This window comes from Lemur catta, chromosome 3 (assembly GCF_020740605.2).
Source record: "Lemur catta isolate mLemCat1 chromosome 3, mLemCat1.pri, whole genome shotgun sequence".
In the NCBI taxonomy this organism is placed as follows: domain Eukaryota; kingdom Metazoa; phylum Chordata; class Mammalia; order Primates; family Lemuridae; genus Lemur; species Lemur catta.
In genome coordinates this window covers 84,657,574-84,670,657 of record NC_059130.1, presented here as the reverse complement: position 1 = coordinate 84,670,657, position 13,084 = coordinate 84,657,574, and the positions used below count along the sequence as shown (strand labels likewise).

General features: G+C 39.6%; 1 long non-coding RNA gene across 1 annotated transcript; it reads left to right on the top strand.

Annotated features, from left to right (window-relative positions):
- Positions 1 to 529: 529 nt before the first annotated feature.
- Positions 530 to 8,626, top strand: LOC123634718. The gene is made up of 3 exons (XR_006733994.1): positions 530 to 584; positions 7,693 to 7,792; positions 8,317 to 8,626. It is a non-coding gene; the product is annotated as an uncharacterized LOC123634718 (long non-coding RNA).
- The last annotated feature ends 4,458 nt before the right edge of the window (positions 8,627 to 13,084 follow it).

The window sequence follows — 13,084 nt, the reverse complement described above, 5'->3', positions numbered from 1 at the left end:
CTCGTTGAGATTGGGAGGGGTCCTCTTAACTGGGCAGGGGCTCCTGCAGACAGCCTCCAACCTCACTTAGGACAGAGGAAAGTCCCAATAGAGAGGGGAAAGAACCATCTCAGGCCTGTGCAACTTCCAGACACATGAGAGAGCTGCTTTACTCAGAATTAGGGTAGATCGGTGCAAGGAGAGCCAGTTTTCTGAAGCAAAGATAGTCCTTTGTAGAAGAAGCCAAAGTGAGAAGAACTTAAGACAGTCTTCCAAGTCCTGAAGGTAGGACTGAGAAAGAAAGCTTTTGTAGAAAGAAAGGGAAAGAAAGCAAACGCCACCTCCTCAGCACCCTCCCGCTTCCCTAACCGCAACCCGATTATAAACTGCTCAACCCGCAGAGAGGCTGTAAGCAGCACCGTTCGGAGAGGCAACCCGCAACCTCCCCTATGCCGGCCAGCCTGAGCTTTTAAAGGTAAGCACCTTTGGCGCATGCGCACGAGGGAGCCTGCCGTCCCGCCTCCTCGCTCTCCACTGCAAAGGCGTTCACCTCATCACGGAAAAAAAGCGAAAGCTGAGAGGAGCTGAGACAGCAGCTTTAGGTGGTGAGTTAATTGTGCACAGTTGTGCCTCCCCTCCCTATTTTCAATCTTTCCTCCAAATCCTGCCTCCACGTTCATGCTGCAAAGTATTCAGGGAGGGGTGGCTCGCAAAAAGCAGCTCTAAAGAACTTGGCATTATTTTATTAAATGAATGCAGGAATTCTCTTGCAGGTATCTTCACTCATGAATAGGGTTGCCAGACTAGGCAGATAAAAGTACAGGATGCCTAATGACATCTGAATTTCAGACAATCAACAAATAATGTTTTTTTAGTATAAGTATGTCCCATTTAAGCTCTACTGTCCCATTAAGGATATATTAATACTTGTATTGCAAAATGATTTGGTGTTTCTCTGAAATTCAAGTTTAATAAAGCATCCTACACTGTACCTGACAACCCTACTTATGGGGCCCTGGATCACCCAGAAGACTCCCCCATCATGGCCAAATGCTGGTGAGTTTCTTGGGATGATAATGGAGGAAAGACCTGTTGCCACTTATCAACAGCACCTGAAACTTTGAACCACCAAACAGATGGAGCTCTCCCTTGCCCTGAAGAGAGTTCCCAGGTTTTCAGCAGTCTACAGAGCAGCCTAAAGTCTGAATCTGCCCCTGGAAGAAGGACTCTGTGTTAAAGTTCCTGTGTGAGTTGGAATAAATTCCACTTTCTTTGTGGGTGTTAATTTCCCAACTGTGCGATGACTCAAGTAACTCAGTAATAATGGCTACTATTCACTGAGCCAGGCGCTTAATGCTCCTCATTTCTAATTCTTTCAACAATGCAGCTAGTGAGGGATTATGATCTTTATTTTACACATTTACATTTTACAGAACTCAGAGAAACAGTGGTCCCGTGCACAGAGCTAGGATTTGAACTCTGATCCATTTGATTATAATCCTAGGATCTTTTCAGTTCTTTATACCACTTCTCTAAACTTTTCTTAAAAGAAGGAAAAAGTATGTTGGTTGGTTGTTCCTAATTAGGTAATTCAGGCACATGATACAAAAAATGAAAAGTCACAATAGAGGGAAAAGTAAGACTCCTGTCCTTGCCTGTCTCCCATTCCCTCAATTCTTCTCCCAGACACTATCAGCTGGTTAATAGTTTTCAGGCAGTCTGTTCATTTTCTTTTCCACACAAGGTGGCCTTCTATACAAATTTTTCTGCATTTCCATTTTTTTTCATTTAATATATGCTAGAGAGCTTTCCATTTCAGTAAATACAGAATTGTCTCATTCTTTTAATGGTTATGTATTATTCCATTGAGTGGGTATACTGTATTTATTTTTCCAGTGCTTTATAGAAGTATACTTAGGTTTGTTTTCCATCTTTTGTCATTTTTACAAACAATGCTATAATATAGATCTTTCTACAGGCTTTTTTTTTGGTACATGTGCTATTTGTGGGATATATATTTAGACATGGAATCACTTACTCAAAAGGTATGTACATTAATAAACTTTTAGAGATACTGCCAAATTGCCCTCCATGGAGGTTGAGGCAATAATTTATGCTTCCCTCAGCATATATATGATTAACTGTTGGCCTACAGAGTTCATTGCCTATCAGATTGGCAAATTTGTGATTTCTGCCCATCTGTTAGGTTAAAAAAAAAGGTGTCTCATTATGATTTTAATTTGCATTTAATTTGTTATAAAGGTAATGGGGGCCTTTTCATAAGGTTGAGCCTTTTTTATTTCTGCTTTTGAAATTGTCCATCTGGGTGGTCTGGGGCCCAGGAAAAAAGATGACACATGGGTAAATTCTCATGTTCAGTTGGTAAAATAATGCCAAGTTGTTAGGCCTTTTCTTACTAATTTGTAGAAGCACATCATACTCTCAGAAGACTTGTCCTTCTGCCTGTGATTTGAATTTCAAAAATTTTCAGTTGTCTTTAAACTTTGTGTATTGTGATTTTTCTAATTCAAAATGTTTCATTTTAATATAGTTAGATTTATGGCTTCAGAATTTTAGGTCAAACATAGACTTTTCCTAATTCACTTTTCTAAAACAAATTCTTCAATGTGTTTTGTCTTGCACTTTTATATTTATAAAGTACTTAAATATTTTGACCTATCAGAAATTTATTTTCTGTGACTTGCGGCTCAAATATTTTCTTCCAGGTCTATAATTTTCTACCAAGTTTTTGTGGTAGATTAATTGTCCCCTGGTCTCTATCAGAGGATTTCACATCTTTAACTGTTGGTGAATGATCTGCTGTGCTTCCCACCTAGGGAAGGAGTCTATGCCCCTCCCCACTGATGTGTGTTTGGAAAATGGTCACCAATGTTTTTTATAAAATGAGAACATATTACACACTTAATTTTTACTTTAAGGGACAGCGTAAGTTTCTACCAATTCTCTTTCCTTTACCATAAGAATGGTGTGTCCCAAATAAAGGCTGTTCCTTCAGCCTAGGTCCAGCAGATATACAGTCACCAAGAAATAATATGAAAAATATATGTTTACTGTTATTGTCTGCTGAGACTTTAGGGTTGTTTGTTACTGCAAAGCTGACTAATTTACATTGTTAATTGTTTCTCTGTTTTACTCTTGTATCATAAAGCATAACATACATCAAAAAAAGGGAAACAAATATTCTCTGGCATAAATTACCACTAAGTTAAATCCCATGTGATCATCAGTACCGAGGTCAAGAAGTAAAAATATTGCCAGCCCTCAGGAGTAAGATTGGGCCCCTTTCCCGGTGTTATAGGTTGAGTTGTGCCCCGAAATTCATATGTTGGAGTCTTAACACCTACTACCTCAGAATGTGACTGTATTTGGAGAGTTTTTCAAGAGGTAATCAAGTTAAAATGATGTCATTAGGCCTTTATCCAATATGATTCATGTCCTTATGAAAAGATGAAATTAGGACATCAACATGCACAGAGGGAAGAGCATGAGAAGACACAGGGAGAAGACAACCATGTAAAGTCAAGGATATCTGCCCAAGATCTTGACCAAAAATAAATAACAAAGAAAGCAAGCCAGCGAGCCAAGGAGAGAGGTGTTGGAAGAAACCAACCCTGTCAACAACCTTAATCTCAAACTCCTAACCTCCAGAATTATGAGAAAATAAAGTTCTGTTGTTTGAGCCACCCAGTCTGTGGTACTTTGTTATGGCAGCTCTAGCAACTAATATACCCACTCTAGTGGCTTCTGTCTATCCACTAGTGCTAAGCTCTATACTTACTTCTAACACTATAGTTTACATTGCTTGTTTTTTTGATCTTCATAGACATATAATCATATACTACGTTTGTGTGTGTGTGTTTGGCTTCTTGTGCTCAAGATTAAATTTGTGAAATTCATCACTTTCTTTGCTATAAAAATATTCTACAATATATTAACCCATTCTACTGTTTGTGGGCTTTGGGGTTGTTTCCATTCTGGGACTGTTTATGAATAATACTGTTGTAAAATCCTTGCCCACATCTCTTGGTGCTTATGTGCATGCATTTTTGTTGAGTATATATCTAAAGGTAGAATTGCTGGATTATAGGTTATTTTCAACTTTAGTAGATATGCCAAATAGTTTTTTGAAGCAGTTTTAGCAATTTGTATTCCCACCAACAGTTCAAGAAAGTCCCCATTATTCTACATTCTTGCCAACATTTGTTATTGTCAGACTTACTTTTTTTTTTAGAGCATATGAAATGGTTTCTCAGTATGGCTTAATTTCTATTTCTGTGATTATAAATGTGGTTAAGTACCTTTTCGTGTATTGATTGGTAATTAGAATATCCTCTTCTGTGAAGCCTTTTTTTAAACACTCTTGCATGTTTCTATTGGATTCTCAGCATTTTTCTTATTGATATGTAGATGTTTTTTACATATCATAAAAGGGAGCCCTTTGTTGGTTATATATGCTGTCAATATATTCTACTTTGTGAAAACATAAGCTTGTTCCCTACTTCACATCTTATTCAAAAATAAATTCCAGGTAGATTTGGGATCTTAAAAACAGACAATACAACTTCTAAAAAATAATATAGGAGAATATCTTCATCACCTTGAAGCAGAGAGCATCTTTTTAAGCAGGGCACAAAAACTAGACTGATAAATTTTATGACAACAATGTTAACATATTATTTATCTAAAACCACCATTAAGGAAACGTAAAGGAAAATCCAGAAGGGTAGGTGATATTTTTAGGAGTGTCTAAGATAAATCCTCATTTTCATAGGTGGAAGTTTATGGATAATATTTAAAATTGATTCTTCAAAAAATAATAATACAAACATTATTTAAAGATTAGAAAACACAGAAGCACATAGTAAACCCCTGTTTCTGGGAGTAGGACTGGAGGTGAGGGGTGAGTTGGGAAAGGGCTGGAGAAGAGAACTGTTGGGTTTCATAAACCCTGTATACTATTTGATTTGTTTATTATGTACATGCATTATTTTGATTTTTTAAAAAACACAGTTTTTTTCAGATATAGTGTTTTTTTTAATTTTATTTATTATTTTTTTAAATTTCAGCATATTACAGGGGTATGAATGTTTAGGTTACATATATTGCCTTTGCCCCACCCGAGTCAGAGCTTCAGGTGTGTCCATCCCCCAGACGGTGCGCACCGCACCCATTAGGTGTGTATATATACGTATCCCCTTCCCCGCTCCCATCTGCCCAACACCCGATGAATGTTACTACTATAGGTGCACGTAAGTGTTGATCTATTAATACCAACTTGATGTTTCTTAAACTCTTAATGAAATATCTCTGTAGTGGAGAATGAGAACACATCTGCAGAAATATAGGCATGTCCTAAAGCTGCAACAGGAAACTCAAAAATGCTTTTAGGTCTTTTATATACTTTATAACAAAATGAGAATTTTATATTCTTTCTCATAATATATTATTCTAGTTTTAGTGTGAGATAATTCTTTATTTAAAGTACTTGTATATTCACTTAAGTCGTCAGGCAAAATTGCACTCTCAGGAAGATCCAGCAGGTTTTACTCCTTGGCTGTAAGTAGCCCCAGGACACCCTGCGAACTCCCTGGGGCTGTAAGTATCCCAGTTTGAGGAGGATATTTCTAACTTGTTAATGCTGCCATAATGGCTAAATAAATCATGGCTTCCAGATGTTGTATATACTTCAGATGTTAGATAGGGAGCACAGGGAAGTATAATTGAAACAATACTCATTTAGCAATCTGATCTGTTTGAGTTCAGACTGGGACGCTACTTTGAGCAAGTCACTTGAAGTCTCAAGACTTTAGACCCCCTAACTATAAAACAAGCCTAATACATGCCGGTTTTGCCCCACAACTTTGCTCTGTGGCATATGTAAAAAATTATTTTGTGAACTATCTAAAATTTGTCTTCCATAGTATTGACAGAAAATGTGTATGTCAGATTTTAATGCCAATATGTTAACATAAGTTGGGAATTACAATTTGTATTAGTATCTTTATTGCTTTTCTGTTTCCCACTCCAAGAAGTTTGCAATGACCAGCTGGTGAGTTCCATTTGACCAACATTTACAGAGCATCCACTCCATATCAGGCTATAAGCTAGGAGCTATCAACATACAAAGAGGAATCCTTGTCCTCAAGTATCGTACATTCTACATGATCTGCTTTATAGCTTTCATGGAAATGCCTTTCACATGAGCATGCTTGCTGCATTTTTTCCTGGTTGTGTTACATTGGAGAAGTCATTTCTCTTTTCTCGGCTTCAGTTTCCTTATCTATAACATGAGGATGTGGGGACTTTACATATATTAGGTCGTTAAATATGAAATGTCCAATTTTGATTCAAAAGTGTAGTTTATTACATCTCAAACAAAAAGTAGTACAATTAATCAAAGTATGTATCTAAACCATCGGCACAGTTTTGTCATCTTAATGGTAGTTTGTTTATGTCAGCAGTGAAGAAGCCTGGAGAGCAAATGGTGGTGAAAATTGTGAAAGATGTTTTCCACAGCTTGTTGAAAATTGAATGTTTTTTCTTGTAAGAAATGGTCCAAAGCCTGGAAGAAGTGGTGGTCAGTTGGTGCAAGGTGAATATGGTGGATGACAGAGAGTTTCTAAGTCCAGTTTCTGTAGTTTGAGCAGCGTTGTTTGTGCGACATGTGGTCGAGTATTGCAAGAGGATTGGCCAGTCTCTATTGCCCAATCTTGGCTGCTTAATCACAGGCATCCTCAACATTTCATCCAATTGGCTGCAGTAGACATCCGCTGTAATAGATTGACTAGATTTTTTGAAGCTGTAGTGGATAAAACCAGGGCTGGACCACCAAACAGACGCCATTCGCTTTTTTTGATGAATATTTGGTTTGGGACAGTTTTCACCACTTTATCTTTATCCAGTAATTATGCTGAATGCTTGTGATTGTCAAAAAGAATCTATGTTTTATCACACATAACAATACTGTGTAGAAATGCTTTGCCTTTATGTCGTGACAGCAAAGAAAGGCAAGATTTGAGACGGTTTTCCTTCTGACATTTGTTTAATTTACGTAGTACCCATCTATCCAGCTTCTTTACCTTGTGGATTTGTTTTAAATGATCTAATATAGTAGGAATAGTAACATCAAACCTTGTTCTTAATTTATGCATAGGTTGAGGTGGATTTGCTTCCACTACAGTTTTTAGTTCATCATTATCCACCTTGGTCTCAGGTCATCCATGTGGCTCATTTTTAAGATTAAAATTACCAGAATGCAACTTCTTAAACCATTGACATACTGTGTGTTCATTAGCCACATCTTTTCCAAACACTTTGTTGATATTTTGAGCTGTGTTGTATGGATTTTACAACAGAACTCATGTTTGAAAATAATATGAATTTTTGACTTAATCTATGGTTGTACAAAAATTGTTCTAAAAAATAATCACAAGTCAAAATGTGTGTTTGAAAGAATGAGGATGTACCTTTATAGTAAAAATATAACAAGAAGTGTCAAACTGAAATGCCACAGATATTAACTGACAAACGTCGTATTTAAGGAAATTGGACACTTCATACTTAATAACCTAATACTTTGGATTCATTGATTTCTAATATTCTGTTTTTAGCAGGACTCCTTAATACCTTAAAAAAAAAAACTAGCACAAATTATTTATTGTGCAACTTTTCCATACTCAATATATACATCAGGGTTCAACCAGGAAGCACTCAACATTGAGCCTGGAGGAGACTGGTCATGCTGATAGAAGAAGAGCTGAAAAGCCCAACATGGGCAACGAGACACTCAGAGGTGAGCAGCAGTAGGAAAACACTATCCCTTCCCCTGCCCAGCCCCGAAGGCGCAGGGACAAAGGAGAAGCTGAGGTTGCCAGAGCCCAGGGATCAGAATTACCTGGAGGGAGATGGAAGAAGATAAGCCTGTCTAGTAGCCAGAGAGGAGACACAGCCAGGGCCAGAGGCACAGCCTGAGTTAGAGAAGGGGGCATGATAGACACCCTGGATTTTTCTCTCCTCCAACTCATCTCTGTCTTGAACCCAGCTGGAGCTCTCTCACCAGGAGCCAGGGAAATGCAGTCTTCTGGAATCATCTCCAGTGATGCAAAGCAAAGAAGGGAAAGGGTGAGGGATGGATCTGAGTACAAACAGCACACAGCCTGGCCCACTCACCATGGTGCTCAGTACTCCTTCAAGGAGTTTATGATGTACCGGAGGAAACTAAGCTCATATCAATGAAGCAATAAAGATAACGATAGCCTCACTGTTTCATTCATAGATGTTATCCGAGACCTAGAAATTATTGTTTGTATTTTTCAGATGAAGACACCAATGCAGAGAGCTAGCTTGCTCAAATTCACACGCAAGTCAAAGTGAAGCAAAATTCGAAACCACAGTCACATGCCTCCAAAGGACATAATCTTTCCTCTGCATACATTAGATGCTGTAAGATCTCATTAAGATGGGTGTTCAGAGAACAGCAAAGTCTCTATTTCTTCACCTGAAAAATGGAATCTGGGACAACTCCCACAGGAATCCTTTTATCAGCATAGGCTGGAATCATCTAGGAAGTTTTTATAGAAAAGATGGGGCTCTTCGTGGTCTTGAAGGGTATGTGAGACTCATGGAGAAAGGGTATGAATAAAGTTTCTTTGGTTTTTCTCTCTCTGCAGATTTGATTTGAGTTTTGTGCAATGAAACATAATATTGCTTCCAGGGACTCTAATGGGCTCTCCTTAGCCAAGGCTCAGAGTCTGCAAAGCAGTTGTCACGTCACACAGCCCTGGGGCCTCAGGGGTTTCCCAGAAAGTACCTCAGGTCCACCCTCTATCCCTAGTGCTTTGTGCCCTGACCTGGAGGCACCTGCATGCTTGACATTAGCTCGCCTGGGCAACTGGATCTCTATTGGCCGTACATCTGAGGACTCTCAAAAATACTGTTTATTCCTTGAGAAATCTGGAGTGAATTAAGCTGAATAAATTGGCTCTCAGCTTGGCTGTTTCAGATGGCGGCAAAGGAATAACACATGCTAGCTTTCTTCCCATTTTCTTTTTCTTTTTTTCCTTTATGAAAGGAGAAATGAAAACACACCCATATTCACGGGAAAATCAGATTTGGTCAAATCATTCTCCACTTCTCCAGCAAGTGGAAGCCTTTGATCAGAGTATTTAGGTGTCTCAGAAGACTGCTAGGATAGGAAGAAACCTAGGAAATTCATTTTAACATGTGTCTGTAACCCGTGCAGAATAAATCTAAATTGAACTGAGTGTCTATAGAACCAGCCTGTAGCCAAGTTGCTAGGGCTACTGATGCAGTAAGAAAACACAACAAAGAATTTCCCCTTTTTAATCCTCTACCAACCTTACCTTTCTCCTCGGTGCCAAATATTTATCAAAAGAAAGCCAATGGGGACTTTGAAACATTCAGAAAAAAAAATTAGAAGGAAAAAAAAGGAGAAATAATAATAGGCATAATTAATCATGATTATAACTGACACATGCACTATTTTAACTGCTCAATCTTGGTTTACAAATAATTAATGATAACAATGATAGCTGGCACTTTGAAGCACTGGCTAAGTTCTACTATCAGTATCCTTACCTTACAGATGATAAAACTGAGAGTTTAGGTAACTTTCCTGAACTAACAAATTTAGAAAATCCAGGAGCCAGATTTCCACATAAAGTCTAAATGACTGTGATGCCCATTTCTAAACGGTTCTACCACACTGGATGTTATGGCCATGGAGATGTGTTGCCCAGATCCCCCTTCAAGAAGGGATTTGTTATCCCAGGCGCTAGGGGTGCTGACAGCAGACAGCTTTCAGCTGTCAGCCCCATTGGGGGTCATCTCAGCTGCGGACAGCCACCTTTCTCAAGGTCAGACCTTTCCCAGGGCTACTCATGTCCAACGACTAGTGGGCAGTCCTGGACATAGACCCCCTTTCATAGTTATCTTCTATGAGGTAGCTCTGAGTCTCACTGGGGAGAGGGCCTTTCCACAGCATCACCCCAGTAAGACCACTGTTCACCACACTTGCATTTGTTTAGTGTCTGTCTTCTCCACTTACCTGTGAGCCCCCTGGGGTAAAGCCACATCTATTGGTCATTTGGCATCACATGGTCAAGCTGGCAGCCTTTCATGTCACTATGCCTAGGTGTGCCTTTAGAGCCCAAAGAACCCTACCAAGTGTTTTTCTTCCTTCTTTATGGTAGCAGATGCGAGATCCAGCTATTTGTCTTTTACTTTGGAGGGGGTGTCCGAGCATGCCCCTGACCACTGAAGCCCTGAGAACTGTACTGAAGTGGCAGATCTCTGAATCTTTGTAGGTTTTTTTCCCACCCTCTGGAGCACCTCTGTATTCCCGAGGCCTGCAGTGTGCCAGACACTTCTTGTTCATCCTGCTCAGTCAGCATGATGGCCTCAATGTTGTGCACCAGAATGATGCTCCACGGGATGTCCGGGAGGTTCGTATCTCTTTGGCCTATATGACAATAGACAATGTACAAGTTAACATGGACTTGGGGCAACATTGCACATGAGTATTTTGTCTCTTTCATTGAATGCAAACTTTTCAAAATCATCTTTTCTGATTGGAATAGAAAAGAACACATCTACCACATCAAGGTTCCTGAGTCCCTATTAATCTCTCTCATTCTCTATCAAAGATGCCACATCTCACACAGCAGCACAGTGGGACTGCTTCTCAACTGGGCTTGCAGTAATCTACAGTCCTTCTCCAGGATCTGCTGGTTTCAGCAGGGGCCAGGTTGGTGAATTCAGTGTGATGTGGTCCACTACCTCCACATCCTTGAGGTCCTTAAGGGTAACACTAATCTAATCCCCAAGGGGATGTGACACTGTTTTTGGTTTACTGTCTCAGCCAGGGTGAGATGCACATTGTCAGAGGCTTCTCCTTGGTTTCTACATTATAATGGCTCTTACTTCACAACCGTGTCAATCCCATTTATAATTCAGAGACTGAGGAAATAACAACCAGGTAGGATGATTCACTAGCCAGCCTTTGGCCAGGATTCCATTTACGGGGCTCTTACAAGCCTCTACTATCAGAGGGGATCTGTGACAATTCTCTATTTTTTTGGAGTTCTCCCTTTCCCTGAGTCAACTGAGTAAGTGGCTTAAGTTCCCTGTGGGGAAGGCCTTTGGGGACTTATACAGTATATACTTGTGTGTGGCAGGGCCCTTCCTCTTGGGGTCAGAGCCAGGTATGGGAATTAAGCAAAGGACTGGGACAAACTCCCTCAGTTTCTTGCTCTTCTTTCCTTGCTATCATTTGATTGTATGTAGTAAGCAGTACATTCATCGACGACCCACCTATTTTGCCCCTAGGGATGTAGTTTTCTCTTAATCATCTCCACAACCCTCTATGGCTCAAGCCCCCTTGACTGCAACTCCAGCTTTACCAGTTACCATGATAACTTCAAACTCCTGGCCTCTGGCACTTAAATACCACCACTGGGGAAGGGACGGTAGCATCATCCCTGTAACCACCCTCTGTGACAACTCTTCCGTCACTGACAAGTCTACAGATATTTGACAGAGCAGACTTTCCTACCTGGTCAGAGAAGAGAGAGCCCTTTGTTCTCTGGGTCCTGGAGTAGAAAAGCAGTATCTTAGACTGAATGTGTTTCCTTTTGCCTTCAGCTGTCCCCAAGAAATGGGCATAATGTCTGCCCTTTGGGGATGGTCCTCATTTTATGTGATTAGCTAAGGAACAGGAACCAAGGAGAACACCTAATCAAATTGGAGGTGGCCGTCCTTTAGAGGCTGGATTTCCCCAACAAAAAATAATATATAAATCTTTCATATAGATTAAGAGCACTAAGTACATTTCAAATATAGGATTGGTCCCCAAATTCAAACTTTTGTATTAAAATCAAATTGCTTTCTAACTATACTTCTACTTTAATAGAAAGATGACAACAACAAAAAAAGTCCTTTTTCATAGTTATCTTCTGTTAGGTAGCCTTGAGTTTTATTGAGAAAGGAGGACTTCTCCAGGGCCACCTCAACAAGATGGGGACTCACCACACTTGTTTAATATCTGTCTCCTCACCAACCTTCAATTTCCCTACGGTAAAGTCCCTATCTATTCTGCTCACCTCTTTATTGCCATGCCTAACACAGTGCTTGGCAATATTTACTTAATAATTAACTCATTTATGATTCAATAAATACTGGATGAGTGAGTGGTGGATACACAGATAAATATATTTCATCAAAGCAAATTTAGATTCTTAGTCACCCATTGCCTACTAGATGTCTTCTCCCTTTAACAGACACAAGTAGATTTATCTCTTCAATCCTGTAAGTGCAAGAAACCCAGGAGGATGTAACATGTTAGCAGAGAGCCAAAAGAGAAAGGGATATGCCGTATGTGAGCAGTTGGGAATCCTGCCCACCTCAGAACTTGGCTAGCCTTTTAACGAGACAGGCCCACGTCTACTTCCTTTGCCCCATCCATCCCTACTGAATCTCATTCTCAGCAGCACCTAATGCCGGCCTAACATAAAGCAGAAACAAAGAATGACCTTTTCTTAGATTGGACACAGCTCATGTAGAGTCTTTAGTGAATTGGTCTCAGTCTCTAGAGGCATTGCGTCATTGTTTCTTTTTTGGGCAACTTCTAAATCACGAGCCTTGTATTTTCAGAAAACTTACCATCTCATTTGATCCTCCCAATGGTCCTATGAGGTAAGAGATCAGATGTTGTGCATGGAGAGATCAGTGAACCAGGAAATCGGAAGACAAGGATTTTCATTTTTCTCTATTATTTATTAGTTGTGTGATCTTAGGCAACTCTCCTGACAGTCATAAAAAGAAATGGGTTTTATTAGATTCAACACTCAAGAAATATTTAATGAGTGTCCTTTATGTGCATGGTTTTAGATACAGGAGGTGCAGTGGGACAGAAAGCAGGTAGGGTCTCTTTTCTCACAAAGCTTTCATTCTAGGGGGGGTATAGATGAATGAAAAGGTAACAAACAGATAAGTAAATTTTAGATGTTAACAAATGCTATCGAGAACAATTTCATAAAGTGATGTACTAAAAACAGTGACCAAAGAA